The sequence below is a fragment of the Scylla paramamosain genome, chromosome 15, assembly GCF_035594125.1.
Source record: "Scylla paramamosain isolate STU-SP2022 chromosome 15, ASM3559412v1, whole genome shotgun sequence".
Lineage (NCBI taxonomy): Eukaryota > Metazoa > Arthropoda > Malacostraca > Decapoda > Portunidae > Scylla > Scylla paramamosain.
In genome coordinates this window covers 3348017-3365183 of record NC_087165.1, presented here as the reverse complement: position 1 = coordinate 3365183, position 17167 = coordinate 3348017, and positions in this window count along the sequence as shown.

Genomic DNA, 17167 nt, shown 5'->3' with positions numbered 1-17167 from the left:
GCTTGGCGCCCTTGCCAAGCGCCACTGTTACCTCTATGGTGGGTTGGCGGGACACGTTCGCGCCTGCCGTTGTCACTGATCCCGAGACGGCGTTGGCAGATGCAGTGCCGTGTGGGTGCTTGGAGCTCCTGCAGCACCTCTTGAAGTGACCTTTCTTACGACAGGCGACGCAGACTGCTTCCCTGGCCGGGCAGGAAGCTCTGTCAGGGGCGTGCGAAGTACCACAGTTCCAGCAAGTACGTGAGGGCTGTGTCTTGCCAGAGGTGGTGGCAGCGGCGGCGTCGGGCGTCTGGTCCCAGTCCTCCTCGGCCCGCACGGTGCCAGCCGCGCGACTGCTTTCCCGCCAACCGCCCACGCCTGTGGTGTGTTGGCGGGCTGCCTCATATGCACAACACAGGCCCTTAGGGCGTCCACACTGCCTAACGAGTCACACGCTTGATACACCTGCTGTTTGAGGCCCGTGTCGCGGATGCCTACCACAAGCTTTTTCAATAGCAAGTACTCAGAGAGGTTGAGGCTGCACTGGGGACACTCGAAAGCGCAGTCGTTGACTTTCTGGGCGCCCCGTACGAAGTAGTCACTAACACACTCGTCCTGCCCTTGGCTGACACCGAAAAACTCTGCCCACTGCACTGCCGGGCTGGAGGAGCGAAGCACTAGGTTACCAATGGCGTCCAGCGCCTCCTGCTGTGTGAGGGCGCTCCACTGGTCGAAGGTGAATCTGGCGTCCAAGGCACATTGCAGCGGGGGGCCACAGACGAATCTGACGTGATGGACCGCTTCCTGGCGTGGCCACTTGCAGAGGAGAAGCCAGCACTCCATGGACCGTTTCCACGACCTGAATGCAGCTGGTGTCATATCCAGGTCGCATTTCTCGGGGGCAGCCGAGAGAGGCACCCGAGGAGCGGGCGCCACGTTGCCTCGTGTGATGAGCGCCGCCATGTTGGCCTGCAAGGCGGTGATGGCTTGTTGCTGGTCACTGATGGTCTGCCTTGCCTGCTGGAGCAGCGGCTGGAGGCTGCGAGGAACCACTGTCGTCGAGGCCCTAGGCGTCGAGCGAGGGGATCGGCGAGGTAGAGGCATCTTGACCGGTGTAGGTGAGGGTTTCACTGCGCCATGTAAGATAGCTAGGCAGGGGAGCGAGACACAGGGACACTCATCTCTCCTTTATTGGGCTCGGCCCGGAACTGAGGATACACTCTTGGCGACAAGCAGTGCTTGGCTTGCCGCCGGGAAAACATATCGTACACCACGTACAAATAATAATATATCCAATACTTTTCGTCTCATCAACTCCTCTCCTCTAACTGACTGTCTTCAGCCTCTCTCTCACCGCCGCAATGTTTCATCTCTAGCTGTCTTCTACCGCTATTTTCATGCTAACTGCTCTTTTAATCTTGCTAACTGCATGCCTCCTCTCCTCCCGCGGCCTCGCTGCACAAGACTTTCTTCTTTCTCTCACCCCTATTTTGTACACGCAAGAGTTAACCAGTATTCTCAATTATTCATGCCTTTCTCTGGTATACTCTGGAACTCCCTGGCTGCTTCTGTATTTCCACCTTCCTATGACTTAAATTCCTTCAAGAGGGAGGTTTCAAGACATTTATTCATCAATTTTTGACTACTGCTTTGACCCTTTTATGGGACTGGTATTTCAGTTGGCATTTTTTTTATCGGATTTTTGTTTCCCTTGGCCAGTGTCCTTCCTACATAAAGAAAAAAAAAAAAAAAGGATCCGCTTGCTGGAGTTTTTACTCATTTTTTTACATCTATTATTACTTAAATTTCCCTTATTTTTTTTTTTTTTATTTCTGGAGACAGGACAACTCTACTTGAGCACAGCTCCTACCTGAAAACACATTCTAGGCTCCTAACGGTGGCTGTGGACAAGCAAAATCTTTCTTTGCTGGAGCTTGGATCACTGCTTGTTTACTCGACGACGACTCGCTCGACAAGTGTGTGTGTGTGTGTGTGTGTGTGTGTGTGTGTGTGTGTGTGTGTGTGTGTGTGTGTGTGTGTGTGTGTGTGTGTGTGTTGCACCCCCCCCCCCCGTTTAACAACAGCATGGGAAAGTGGTTGGACCATTTTCTCACGGACAGTTACTACCTAGCAGTAGGAAGGAGCAGTCATACTGTGATAGACTCTTAACATTTATCAGAGACTAAGGCAGGATACTAGGTAGTCGAGTCAGTTGCCTTAAGGGGGATTAAGTGAGTCATTACCGGCTGTACGTCCCAGCCTATTTATATAGAATAGGAGTCTCCATAATAGTCTGCCAGTAAGTGTAGTTGTGAATTACACACTACACCCAGGGAAGTGACTCCTCCACTGTACAAGTATACAAGTTGAGTTTGTGCAGTGAGCAGTCACTGACCCTCCTGTGTGTTCATGGACACTCTTTTGTAGTAGTTTCTTGTGTCTTTTGTTAATAACCCTGTTTGTTGTAAATGCTACTGTGGGCTGATGCAGTTCAGCTGCAGAGGACCAATGAAAGCCACGTAATAAACTTTACCCCTTCTCCAAGTCCTGACAAGGCCTGTCACCCAAGAGGCAGTAAATGATCCTACTTGGCTTGAGGCTGTAACACTCTGTTGGGCAGTGGGAAGACTGTCAGTGAGCAGAAGCCCAACTGTGACATAGACGTGTTATTGTATGTTAACTCTGGAACTCCCTGCCTGCTTCTGTATTTCCACCTTCCTATGACTTGAATTCCTTCAAGAGGGAGGTTTCAAGACACTTATCCACCAATTTTTGACCACTGCTTTGACCCTTTTATGTGACTGGCATTTCAGTGGGCATTTTTTTTATTAGATTTTTGTTGCCCTTGGCCAGTGTCTTCCTACATAAAAAAAAAAAAACTGCTTTTCCTAGACGTGGTTGTCGATTCTTTTGCAGCTTTGGGTGTTAAGTGTTGTTTGAGCCTTTCCCTTGTCTGTGGGTAGGTAAAACAGACTGCCAACCTCAAATTAGTGTGACCTGGAGTTACAACAATTATGAGAAGGGTGTAGGAGTCACAAGAGACCCTGTACGCCTGTATATGTAGGAGGTGGCTCAGTGAAGCTAATCCAGGTGCGGCAGTTTGGTGAAGGGGTTGGGAATTGTGGTCGTAACAGAAATTAGCGACCTTGCCAGGATAGCTGGAAGCTTTGTTGCCATGTGGGGGAAAACAGTTTTTTGTTGGTTTCATCAACCCACATTTAGAGTAAACCATGGAGGCCAGGGCTGGTAGCAGGGGTGACTCACGATCTGATTCCCCTGCCTCTGTTGGGAGGGGCAGTGTAGATTTGGCCCATTTCGGTGTGAGGACACCTAGTCCCACACATAGCGTCCACAGACGTGTTGGCCCAGCCAGCAGCATTGGTGGCTTCTCCAAGATGTAAGGTATGTCTGAGGAGATGAGATTTAAGTTGGAGATGAGGAGAATGGAGCTTGAGGCTGAGAGGGAGAGAGAATTAAGAAGACTTGAATTAGAAGCTTAGGAAAGGAGACTGAAGACTGAAGAGGATAGAAAAGCCAGGAGGCTTGAAGCTAAAAGGGAAGCTAAGAGGCTTGAGGTTGAGAAGGAGAAAGAGCTGAAATTGCTTGAAGCAGAAAAAGAAGAGGAGTTGATGATGTATGAGAAGGAAATGAAGATCCTTGAGGCAGAAAGAGAAAAGGAAGAAGCTGAAAAAAATAGGATATTTGAGTTGAAAAGACTTGAATTGAAGTTAATTCACCTTATGGTTTGAGGAGAGGAGTTAAGGAAGATACTGTAGAAAGCCAGATGGTGAGGCGTTTGGAATTGACTCCTGAGTTTGATGAAAGGAAGGTGACAGAGTGGTTTAGGAGATTTAAGAAGAAAGCCTCAGAATCTGATTGGCCTCAGGAGAGATGGGTTGGTCTTGTTGCCAATATGAAGGGCAAGGCATTAGATGTTTATGACAGAATGTCAGTTGAGGACTTAGAGGATTACGAGGAGTTTAAGGCAGATATCTTAAGAGCTTATGAGCTGCAGCTGGAGGTGTAAAGGCTGCAGTTCCGTGGAGGAAAGAAAAGGTCCAGTGACTCCTATTTAGAATGTGCTCACTATCTAGAGGAGACATCTGAAAAGTAGATTGCTAGTGAGCAGGCCACCTCCTCCTGTGAGTTAAAAGAACTCATGGTAATGGAGCAGTTCATTAATGTGGCCGAGAAGGAGTTAGTATTGCTGCTCCTCAGGGAAGGGTTTAAAACCTTGAAGGAGGCAGCTACGTGGGCAGATGGCCATGTGTTGGCATACCAGCCTGTGCCACGGTGGACTGGTGGTACATCTGGAGGGGCTGGTGATCTGTCTGGTGGCACAGCTAGTGCCAGTTTGTCTGGAAGTCCACGTTACAGTAGTGGCTTCAGAAACAAGTCTGGGCATGTTATCCCAGTTGGTAATAAGTCTCCACCCAGCCCACGACAGAGACAGTCTGGGTGCATGCAACACAGCACTCCCAGGTATAGCATGCAGTCCATGTGTTATTATTACAAGAACACTGGGCATTTTAAGTACAACTGCCCTAAGTTAGTGACTGCCACTGCTTCCAAGATGCCCCAGAAGCCTGGTCAGCCTGTGTGGTGCTGGGGAATTGGCGCCACTGAGAGCTTCACCATGGTAGAGATTAGGCTGACATGCCCACTAGTGATCTCTGATGTGTGGATAGCACTAGCAGAGGACTTGCCAGTATCTGGTGTTGATTTCCTTCTTGGAAATGACCTGGCAGGTGGAAGAGTCTGGGTGCAGCTCCCATCCGCAGATGCTGACCTGGATGTGGAGGCTGCTAATAGTGCTGATTCTGTTTATTGTTATTCACCTTAAGGTGAGGCAAGCACCCTGGCATCAGGTGCCCACTAGATCTGTGACTCCAGGGGTTGACTGCAATAAGGCAGGGTCACCACAAAAGGAGTGCAGTGTATGTCTTGATGCCGCAGTGGGGGCAGTGTCCAGAGGTATGTCCCACTGCCAGCTAGGGTTTTGACAAGTCAGAGTTAGACTCGTCCTTGGTTTAGTGTGCTGGGGCTGACTGCAGAAGCACAGACTCACCACAGAAAGCACCTGACTTTGGGGAGAGTGTTGCCAATGGTGAGGCTGGTTTAATGAGTTTGGGTTGTGTGTATGATGACTTTCGTCACTTGGTGGAGCCTCTCAGAGGTGGCACCCAGGCAGAGTTGTCACCTTGTGTTGAGGCAGGTGGTGCTGGTACTCAGTTTGGGCCCCAGCTAGTTGTGACTGGTGTGTCAGGGGTCGCTGCCGAGGGCGGGGAGACATCTGACTCTGCTGGGGAAGCGGGAGTTTCCTCCCCTGCGGGGTGCAAAGGAAGAGGAGAGCAGGCTGCTCCCCCTGCCGGGACCAGACACAGTGGGTCTTTGCTCACGTGGTGAGCCACCCATGGTGGCAGCTGTAGCAGTGTAGTTAAGGAAGGTTTTGTGCCTTGTGTGTGTGCTGCCCCACTACTTGCCAAGGTAGGAGTGGATGTCAAGGAAGTAGAGGGTAGGGTAGTGTTTGCAGAGAGCAACGACATTGTGAGTAGCCAGCAGAGAGAGGAGGACGGAGCTTTGGAGCTCCATTTTGGAGCTCCAGCACAGGTGCTAGAAGCACATAGTAGCCTGGTGCATGGTTGTTTTGGAGTCAAGTTGGCTCAGGATCATTTGACGTGGATTTGGTGGTCGGGTATGACCATATTTGTTGGACGTAAATGCGTGGATCAGTCTGGCAAGCCTAATGACCTCTCATCTAGAGCCCCTCTCTGTTGTGTTATGGCCATTATTGTTTCCCCTGGTGTGGGGATTGTTTGTAATGTTGCTCGCCCAATTCCTCTTTCCAGGGGCAAGTAGCGATGATGTTATTGATGTGAACATTATGGTGCTGCATCGAAAGGCAGTGCTGTGTAACTCTGCCAGTGATAGTGTGTTGCTTGCTGCTTGGGAGGCACCCTTAATGTTGCTGCTGTTGTCCAAGTTGTGAGTACTTGTCAGGTGCTCGGCCCAAAAAGTGTAGTATGTGTTAATGGATGTCAGCTTCCTCAAAGCGACAAGGTATTGGGTCTGATGAGAAGTGCTGGCACATGGGAGCAGTTGCTGGGACCAGAAGGACTGGCCAAGTGGCATGTTGACCAGGCTCATGTTGGAACCAGGGTTTGTTTTGTGACGGCCACATGTGTGTGTGTTTGGCTCCGTGTGCGGGGATGTGTGTGCTCCTGGAAAGGAACAGCTGTCAGTTTGCTGTGGCGATACCTGTGTCATCAAGAGGCCGGTGGGGGAAGTGCAAAGTAATAGTAGTGTGGTACCTGACAGTGAGACACAGGCCTGGTTATGTCACACCTAGGAGGAATTTTGTATTGTTAAGAGCTGCAAGATGGCCCCTCTGAGTTTTGCCAAGGAAGTGGCATTTTTGTTTTACAAATTTTTATGGGTGTGGCATGAAGGCTCATGGAGCCAGGAGCAGGGGTGGTGTGGGCAGTAAAGGCCCGAGTGAGTATTGTTTGGCTGGGTTGTGTTTTATCTGGCCCTGCTGTGATGTTGCAGGAGTCCCTGATGGGCTCATTGTGTGTTGCAAGGATGCAGGGATGTCTTTGCATGGTGACTCTGAAGCTTGTATGGTGTGAGAAGATACAAATGCAGGGATGTCTTTGCATGGTGACTCTGAAGCTTGTAAGGTGTGAGAAGATACAAATGCAGGGATGTCTTTGCATGGTGACTCTGAAGCTTGTATGGTGTGAGAAGATACAGAGGAAATGCACTGTGTGGTAGAGAGAGGAGAAGTGAAAGTTGGTGGAGAAGTAGTGAAGACGGGACAGAGAAGGAGAAGGAGACGGAGACATAGGCCAGAGTCACAGGAGATGCTGGAGCATCTGTAGTTGCTGGAGGAAAGCAATGACTAAAATGCCCTGCAGGAGAAAGCTTGCACACCATTGGAGCAGAGAAGACCACAGGTCCTGGCGTAGTACCACAGACGGGTCTCAGGAGGAGTAGGAGAAGGAGAAAGAAGAAATGGCAGTCTGAGTTGGAGGGCCAAGTGGAAGACCTGTTGTTTTCAGTTATAGTAGTCAATAATATCAATGCTTTAGTAGTGTTTGATACTTTGTAATTTGTATATGCCCTTTGTTCAAGTCTGATGATGTGCCTGACAAGTGTGTTGATTTTGAATTTATTTCCTAAAATTTTCTTAAGCTTTCTTATATCTTCCAAAAATTTTCAGTTATGAGGGGGCATGTAATGTATAGTGAGATAATGCAATGAAGAAAGTAAGAATGATGAAAGAGAAAAGACAATAGACAAGACAATAAACAAGGAGAGAGAGAGAGAGAGAGAGAGAGAGAGAGAGAGAGAGAGAGAGAGAGAGAGAGAGAGAGAGAGAGAGAGAGATAGAGAGAGAGAGCTAGGGTAGGAACACCAGATGTATGATTAAAAGTGGCAGCTTGCTGTCATAAACTTAACATAAGAATTTCCGCACCCACTCTCCTTTTCTGATTAATTTACCTTATTTCCCTTTGTTCAGTCAGTTTGAGTCTCACATAATTTGCAGTAGAAGAGTTTCCCTTGACAATGAAATAATCAGTGTTCATCTGGCATCCTTTGTTTGCTCAAAAGAACTTTTAACAGTAAAGTGTTTCATTCAAGTATAGACCGTGCAAGGAATGGGTGTGGGCGAGTGTGTCTGTGTGTGTGTGTGTGTGTGTGTGTGTGTGTGTGTGTGTGTGTGTGTGTGTGTGTGTGTGTGTGTCAAAACCGCCCCCTTTAACAGCAGTGCGGGAAAGTGGTTGGACCATTTTCTCATGGGCAGTCACTTTCCAGCTGTGGGAAGAAGTTGACATACTGAAACAGGTTCTTAACATTTATTGGAGACCAGGTAGCTGGGTCAGTTGCCTTAAAGGGGATAAGTGAGTCATTACCAGCCGTATGCTTCGGCCTATTTATATAGAAGTCTCCATAGTAGTCTGCCAGTAAGGGTGGCTGTGAATTACGCACTACACCCAGGGAAGCCACTCCTCGGCTGTAAAAGTGTACAAGTCAAGTTTGCGCAGTGAGCAGTCACTGAGCCTCCTGTGTGTTTGTGGGCACTCTTTTGTAGTAGTGTCTTGTCCTTTGTTAATAATCCTGTTTGTTGTAAATACTACTGTGGGCTGATGCAGTTCAGCTGTAGAGGACCTAAGTAATTAGCCGTGTAGTAAGCTTTACTCCCTCCCCAGGTCCTGACAAGGCCTGTCGCCCAGGAGACAGTAAACGATACTACTCAGCTTGGGGCTATAACATTCTGTTGGGCAGTGGGAGGACTGTTACAGTGGGTGGAAGCCCAACGGGGTATTATACCTTGATCATAGACATGTTATTGTATGTTAACTTTTTCCTAGACATGGTTGTCGATTCTTCTGCAGCTGTGGGTGTTAAAATGTTGTTTGAGTATTTCCCTTGTCTTTTTTTTTTTTTTTTTCTCGTCTAGTTTTCCCTAGTCTGTTAGGGCTGAGACGGTGCCTCCTGATGAAGGACTTTTGGATTTGGCACTTGGGAACCGTTACCCCAAGTGGATGTCCTTCCTACCCTCGGACCATAGCCAGGATTCAAACCCGTGTGCCTGATGACCACCTGGCCCCCAAAGCACACGCGGTACCACTGTACCACGGCAGCTCCAGTCTGTGGGTAAGTAAAAGAGACTGGTGACCTCAAATTAGTGTGACCTGGAGTCACAATAGTTGTGAGAAGGGTGCAGGAGTCACAAAGGACCCTGTGCACCTGTATTTGAGCCCTGCACTGAGTCCACATAGGAGGTGACTCAGCGAAGCTAGTCCAGGTGCAGCAGTTTGGCGAAAGGGATGGAAACTGTGGTTGTAACAATATATATATATATATATATATATATATATATATATATATATATATATATATATATATATATATATATATATATATATATATATATATATATATATATATATATATATATATATATATATGTGTGTGTGTGTGTGTGTGTGTGTGTGTGTGTATTTACCTAGTTGTGCTTTACAGGAAAAGAGCTATGCTCGTGCTTTCGTGTCTCCATATCTATAAGCATCCAGCTTAACTTTAAATTCATGAATATTTGTTACTTGTACCATTGTTTCATCTAAGTTGTTCCATATTTCTATGCTTCTATTTGAGAAACCATATTTCTCGACATGTCTTCTACTTGCTGTCTTCCTCAATTTCACTCCATGTTCTCTTGTATCTCGAGTCCCATACAAATAAGTCTTCTTTGTCAACTTGATCCTTTCCCTATAATACTCTGTATATAGCAATCAGGTTCCCTCTTTGTCTTCTCTCTTGTAATTATGGAAGCTTCAATCTCCCTTAATCTTTCTTCATAGGTTAAATCTCTCAAACATAGTACCAATTTGGTTGCAGCTCTTTGGATCTTTTCTATTTTCCTTATTTCCTTTTTATTATGGGGTGACCAAACAATTGTGGTATATTCCAGTTTTGGTCGAATCACATATTCCATCAACTTTTTCATCATCTCTTCATGTGTGTGTATGTATGTGTGTGTGTGTGTAATTACCTAGTTACCTAGTTGTAACATACAGGAAGAGAGCTATGCTTGTGTTATCTTATCTCCATATCTACAAATGTCTAGTCCTTCCTTAAATTTATGCAGGTTTTTAGCAGATGACTTTTGCATCCAATGCATTCCACACATCAACACATCGTTGTTTGAAGCTGAACTTCTTTACATCCCTCCTGCTGTAGCTCTTTTCCAGTTTCTTTCCATGTCCTCTAGTATTCCAAATCATCAAGTCTTCTTGTCATTTTTTCTAATCCTTTTGTAGCTCTGTACACCACTATTAAATCCCCTCTTTCCCTCCTCTGTTCCAAAGCCGTCAATTTTAATGCCTTCAGTTTCTCTTCATTTGACAGTTCCCTTAAATTGGAAGGAAGTTTTCAGGCTGCTCTTTGAATTTTTTCTAATTTTTTTATGTGTTTATTCAAGTTTGGAGACCATACTAGGGATGCATACTCCAATCTTGGTCTTATTAGGGTTGTAATCAGTTTCTTAGTAATTTCTCCATCTATATAATTGCAAGCTGCCATGATGTTTCTAAACAGGTTATAAATTTCGGCTGTGATTTTATTTATGTGTTTTCCTGGTCACAGGCTATCCATTATGATTCTTGTTTCCTTTTTGATACACTCATTTTCCATTGTGTATATGCCTCTTGGTCTTATGCTTTTCTCAAATTCTACAACACTGCATTTCTTTATGTTAAATTCCATTTCCCATTTACAGGAACAAAAAAAAAAAAAAAAATATAAAGAAAGGCTCACTTAATTAATGCCAGTTCCCATGGAGATGTCAAATGGAATTATAAAAAAAAAAAACAGAGGATAAGTGTCTTGAAATCTCCCTCTTGAAAGACTTCAAGTCACAGGAAGGAGGAAATACAGAAGCAGGCAGGGAGTTCTAGAGTTTATCAGAGAAAGGGATAAATTATTGAGAATGGTGGTTAATTCTTGCATCAGAGAGGTGGACAGAATAGGGATGAGAGAAAGAAGAAAGTCTTTTGTAGCCAGGTTGCAGGAGGAGGGGAGGTTTGCAGTCAGAAAGATCAGAAGAGCAGCTAGCATGAAAACAGCAGTAGAAGATAGCAAGAGCTGCAACATTGCTGTGATGAGAGAGAGACTAAAGACAGTTAATTAGAGGAGAGGAGTTTATAAGATGAAAAGCTTTTGATTCCACCTTCTCTAAAATAGTGGTGTGAGTGGAAGCCACCTCCCCCCCGCAAATACATGAAGCAAACTCCATATGTGGACAAATAAAGCCCCTGGATAGAGCAGCAGGGATGTTGGGGAGTGAGAAAAACTGGCGGATACAACAATGAACACCTAACTTCATAGAAGCTGCTTTAATTTTTTTTTTTTTTTATGTAGGAAGGACACTGGCCAAGGGTAACAAAAATCTAATAAAAAAAATGCCATTCCCATAAAAGGGTCAAAGCAGTGGTCAAAAATTAATGAATAAGTGTCTTGAAACCTCCCTCTTGAAGGAATTCAAGTCATAGGAAGTGGAAATACAGAAGCAGGCAGGGAGTTCCAGAGTTTACCAGAGAAAGGGATGAATGATTGAGAATACAGTAAAATCCCTCTTATCCGGCATCAACGGGACCGCCGACATGCCGGATATTTGAATATTGCCAGATACTTGAATAGAAGTGAAATTATGTCCACAATCACCACCCTACACACACGCATCTTACCATAACAAAGATCAGCTGATCTGATCAGCTGCTTAAGTGTAAGCACAACACACTTCCTCTTTTCTACAACTTTAGGCATGATAAAGGCGTCAGGCGATAAACTGTGCACACGCGGGACTGAGTCACTGAGTAAACACAGTGCAGTGGCGCGAAGCAGTACGCTCTGGTGGCGAGGGGACAAAGTATGCCTCGTGCGGGAATTTTAATTGATTTTTTTTTATTGATCTTAAGGCTTGAGGAAAAATGTGCCAGATACTTGAAGCTGCTGGATACTCGAATGCCGGATGAGAGGGATTTTACTGTACTGGTTAACTCTTGCGTTAGAGAGGTGGACAGAATAGGGGTGACAGAAAGAAGAAAGTCTTGTGCAGTGAGGCCGTAGAAGGAGGGGAGGCATGCAGTTAGCATGTGAAGTTTCCAGTTCAGATTATAAGTAAAGGACAGACCGAGGATGTTCAGTGTAGAAGAGGGGGACAGTTGAGTGTCATTGAAGAAGAGGGGATAGTTGTCTGGAAGGTTGTGTCAAGTTGATAGATGGAGGAATTGAGTTTTTGAGGCATTGAACAATACCAAGTTTGCTCTGCCCCAATCAGAAATTTTAGAAAGATCAGAAGTCAAGCGTTCTGTTGCTTCCCTGCATGATATGTTTACCTCCTGAAGGGTTGGACGTCTAGGAAAAGACATGGAAAAGTGCAGGGTGGTATCATCAGTGTAGGAGTGGATAGGACAAGAAGTTTGGTTTAGAACATCATTAATGTATAATAAGAAGAGAGTGGGTGACAGGACAGAACCCTGAGGAACACCACTGTTAATAGATTTAGGAGAACAACAGTGACCATCTACCACAGCAGCAATAGAACGGTCAGAAAGGAAACTTGAGATGAAGTTACAGAGAGAAGGATAGAAACCGTAGGAGGGAAGTTTGGAAATCAAAGCCTTGTGCCAGACTCTATCAAAAGCTTTTAATATGTCCAAGGCAACAGCAAAAGTTTCACCAAGATCTCTAAAAGAGGATGACCAAGACTCAGTAAGGAAAGCCAAAGATCACTAGTAGAGCAGCCTTGACGGAACCCATACTGGCGACCAGATAGAAGGTTGTGAAGTGATAGATGTTTAAGAATCTTCCTGTTGAGCATTGATTAAAAAAACTTTAGATAACCAGGAAACTAAAGCAATTGGACGGTAGTTGGAGGGATTAAAACGGTCACATTTTTTAGGAACAGGCTGAATGTAGGCAAACTTCCATCAGGAAGGAAAGGTAGATCTTGACAGACAAAGTTGAAAGAGTATGACTAGGCAAGGTGCAAGCACGCAGGCACAGTTTCAGTCAACAATAGGAGGGACCCCGTCAGGTCCACAAGCCTTCCAAGGGTTTAGGCTAGCAAGGGCAGGGAAAAAATCATTGTGATGTTTTCAGTAGTCATTCCAAGGAAAATCAGCAAAATACCTCCTCAGGTCTCCCCAACTAGCAGTTGCAAAACGCCAGAGGCACCTTTGCTTAGGGGAATCCTGAAGAGGGATTGAAGTGATAGGACAAGATACAGATATGAGATTGTGATTGGAGGAGCCCAACAGAGAAAGGGTGACAGCATAAGCAGAAGGATTAGAGGTCAGGAAAAGGTCAAGAATGTTGGGTGTATCTCCAAGACGGTCAGGAATACGAGTAGGGTGTTGCACCAATTGCTCTAGGTCGTGAGGATAGCAAAGGCCACCTCTCTATCATTATAGCACGAAAACAGGCTGTGTTTTCGTGATATACATTCCAATGCTAAAACCTTCCAAGGTTTGGAAGGTTTAGGTCAAGAAAAAGAGTGAGGAATGTACGCCATCACGCCAGACACTATCACCTCTGTTATGTGCTTGGCACACAGAGACGGGTCTGTCATGGAAGCAGTAGTTATTCCATGGAAAATCAGCAAAATACCTCCTCAGGTCCCCCCATCTAGTAGAGGCAAAACGTCAGAGGCACTTCCACTTAAGGGGATCCTGAGGAGGGATTGGAGTGATATGAGATTGTGATCAGAGGAGCGCAATGGAGAAGAGAGGGTAACAGCATTAGCAGAAGGATTAGAGGTTAGGAAAAGGTCAAGAATGTTGGGCGTATCTCCAAGGCGGTCAGGAGTACAAATAGGGTGTTGTACAAGTTGCTCTAGGTCGTGGAGGATAGCAAAGTTGAAGGCTAGTTCACCAGGATGGTCAGTAAAGGGAGAGGAAAGCCAAAGTTGGTGGTGAACATTGAAGTCTCCAAGAATGGAGATCTCTACAAAAGAGAAGAGAGAATGTGCTCCACTTTGGAAGTTAAGCAGTCAAAGAATTTCTTATAGTCAGAGGAGTTAGGTAAGTGGTATATAGCACAGATAAATTTTGTTTGAGAGTTGTAGCCAGATGGTGGAAAATTCAGATGATTCAAGAGCGTGGGCACAAGAGTAGGTTAAGTCATTGAGCACATAAACACAACATCCAGCTTTGGATTGAAAATGAGGATAGAGAAAGTAGGAGAGAAGAAAAAAGTTGTCTCAGACACCTGTGTTTCAGTGAGGAAAAGAAGATGAGGTTTATTAGAGGAGAGGTGGTGTTCTACAGATTGAAAATTAGATCTAAGACCGCAGAAGTTAATGAAGAAAAAGTTGAGGGGGGTGTTAAGACATTTAGCATCGATACCAGAAGAGCAGTCCGACCTGGGGACATTTGTGGTCCCCTCCCCAAATGGGGACTCTGAGGCTGGTGTAGGAGTCACCATGATAATTTTGAATTTTAAGTGAAGGGTGTGTGCAATTAGAGACGTCGCAGTGAGGCTGGTAGATACCTATCAGCGCCAGCATTCTTAATTGTCTCCGATTTCCTGGGGCAAAGGGGTGTCTTAGCTAAATTTGAAATCGATATGCAGGAAAGGTACAGCATGAATTGCTGCACAAGTGTATCTAAAATTAAAAACATAATCCTTAATATTAATAGTCATACTTACTGGTGTATGATAAGGCTTTGTTAATTGAATTATAAGATAAAACTAAAAATAGGTAATGATTTTTTTTTTAAGAATGAACAGTAAAAATAAAAGGATGTTGATTTCGGCTTGTGCATTTTATCTGGGAATGTTGAAAAATATCAGATATCACTGACACGTCCTGTATATGAAAGTAATCAGTGAAATAAAAAAAGAACAGCACCGCTGGCGGACGTACGACGTATTTATCTTGATCTTGATTCTTCAGTTAAAGAAAGCGCCGCGCGTCGTTAGGAAGGAGTGTAAAGTGTAAACAATAGCCTCTCAGTTCTGCCGATACAAAGGCCTTTACTTTGCTTTACTATATCCGGAATAGGGTATAGCTCGTTCTTTCAGGAATTTTCTTAATTCCGCTGTTGTCCATGATTGTGGCGGTGATGTATCCATTGTGCAGGGTAGTGAGTAAGCGTGGTCCTGTGTTTTGGTTTGCTCGCTGCCCAAGTACCCGAGGATAGTGATCGTACCGCAAAAAATAAAGTCTCTGATACAAAATTATATTTTCTTTACATTAAATGGATTTGCCTGTTGTTTAGTACATGAAAATGCAAGTATATATTAGTATACTTCCATTGAGGTCAGTAGAAAATTACAGATCGCCTGCCTTGATACACTTATAGGCTCTTTTAAGAATATCATCTGAAATTATGAATAGAGGCTCAAACAATGTCATGTGCTGTCAGCTATCACGAAATTAATCGACTTAAAATTCAGACGCATTACTGTGCAACGATACACCTTTGTAAGCTTGTAAAACCTTGCCCCAAAAAGTATTTATTTTCTGGCGAGAATTAAAAATTCTGGCGCTATCTGGTATCAAAACGCTCACTGCGACGTCTCTAATTCCTGAAGGGTTGGACGTCTATGAAAAGACATAGTATCTTCAGTGTAGGAGTGGATAGGACAAGAAATTTTTGTTGCCCTTGGCCAGTGTCCCTCCTACATAAAAAAAAAAAAAATTGGTTTAGAAGACCATTGATGAATAATAGGAAGAGAATGGGTGACATGACAGAACGCTGAGACACACCACTCTTAATAGACTTAGAAGAGTAGTGACAGTCTACCACAGCAGCAATAAAATGGTCAGAAAGGAAACTTGAGATGAAGATACAGAAAGAAAGGATAGAAGCTGTAGGAGGATAGTTTGAAATCAAAGCTTTATGCCAGACTCTATCTAAAACTTTTGTTAGGTCTGAGGCAACAGCGAAAGTTTTACCAAAATCGCTAAAAGTGTTTTTTGTCCTCACATCTGGTGTGATGCAGCACTGGCCATGCAGTACCATCACATGTATGCAAGAGAGAGAGAGAGAGAGAGAGAGAACAATCCTGAAGATTGCTAACTTGAATGAGATGGACTGAGAATGAAAATAGGTGGAAGGAGCATAAGTGTGAAGGGAATGAATGGAATAAAAGCGAAAAGGAGTGTGGGCCAGGATAAGAGAATACTTATTTCTCAGTACTTCTTTCCCACTGAGTCTTCAGTCACTCCTCACCCTTGCTGCTTATATTTATTGGGACACGCAGATGGGGGGTAGGAACATATTATTGCGGGAAGAGGACCTGCTATGACCCAGATAGGGGGGACAGGAATGTATTGTTGCTTGAAGAGGACTTGCTATGACCCAGACAGAGGACAGGAATCTATTGTTGCATGAAGAAGACCTGCTATGATCCAGACATGGGGCAGAAACGTATTGTTGCAGGAAGAGGACCTGCTATGACCCAGACAGGAGGCAAGAACATATTGTTGCATGAAGAGGACCTGCTATGGCCCAGACGTGGGACAGAAATGTATTGTTGCGGGAAGAGGACCTGCTATGACCCAGACGGGGGGCAGGAACGTATTGTTGCGTGAAGAGGACCTGCTATGACCGAGACGGGGAGCAGAAACGTATTGTTGTGGGAAAAGGACCTGCTATGAACCAAAAGGGGAGCAGGAACCTATTGTTGTGTAAAGGATAGACAGTGGAGAACAGATCGTGCATCCCTGCAGAAATGGAACAGAGTGCAGGTGCTGTGTTAAGCAAGGCCACAGCACAGATTGCCAGGAAGTCGGCCAAGAGAGCGGGTAAATAGCCTGTGATCACTAGTGATAAATGGTAACTGGAGACTGGAGACAGGTGCACCATCTCACCGAGAGCATTATGTACCTAGCTTCTCTTCAGTGTTAAGAGAATCCTTTGTCTGTTGCCTGTGGGGTTGCAAGGCTGGGTGTAATCTTTTGCCTTTAAATTGTATGCCCTCCTAAAAACCATCATGTGGATTGCCTGTGTACAGTGCTTGTGCCCTCACACTGATGAGATACCATTGTGTTGAGAGGTTGTGGACCTGCATAGGCTAGACACCATCAGGAAAGGCAGTTTGTATGATTGCAGAGGTTACCACCAAGGACTGAGTCTGTATGGTAGCTGAGACTACCACCTGGTACTGAATTTGTATGCTAGCTGAGGCTACAACTAGGGACCAAATTTGTATGCTAGCTGAGGCTACAACCAGGGACTGAGTCTGTATGCTAGCTGAAGCTACCACCAAGGACTGAGTTTGTATGCTAGCTGAGGCTACCACCAGGGACTGAGTTTGTATGCTAGCTGAGGCTACCACCTGAGTTTGTGTGCTAGCTGAGGCTACTACCAGGGACTGAGTTTATATGCTTGCAGAGGCTACTACCATGGACTGGGTTTGTATGCTTGCAGAGGCTACTACCAAAGAACAAGCTTGTGTACTTGCTGGGATTAGACACCACCAGAGAGTGAGCTTGTGTGCTTGCGGGGATCAGACACCAGGGAGTGAGCTTGTCTGCTTGCAGGGATCAGACACCATCAGGGAATGAACTTGTGTGCTTGTGGGATTGGACACCACCAGGGAGTGAGCTTGTATACTTGCAGAGATCAGACACCACCAGGGAACAAGATTGTGAGCTTGCAGGGACCAAACA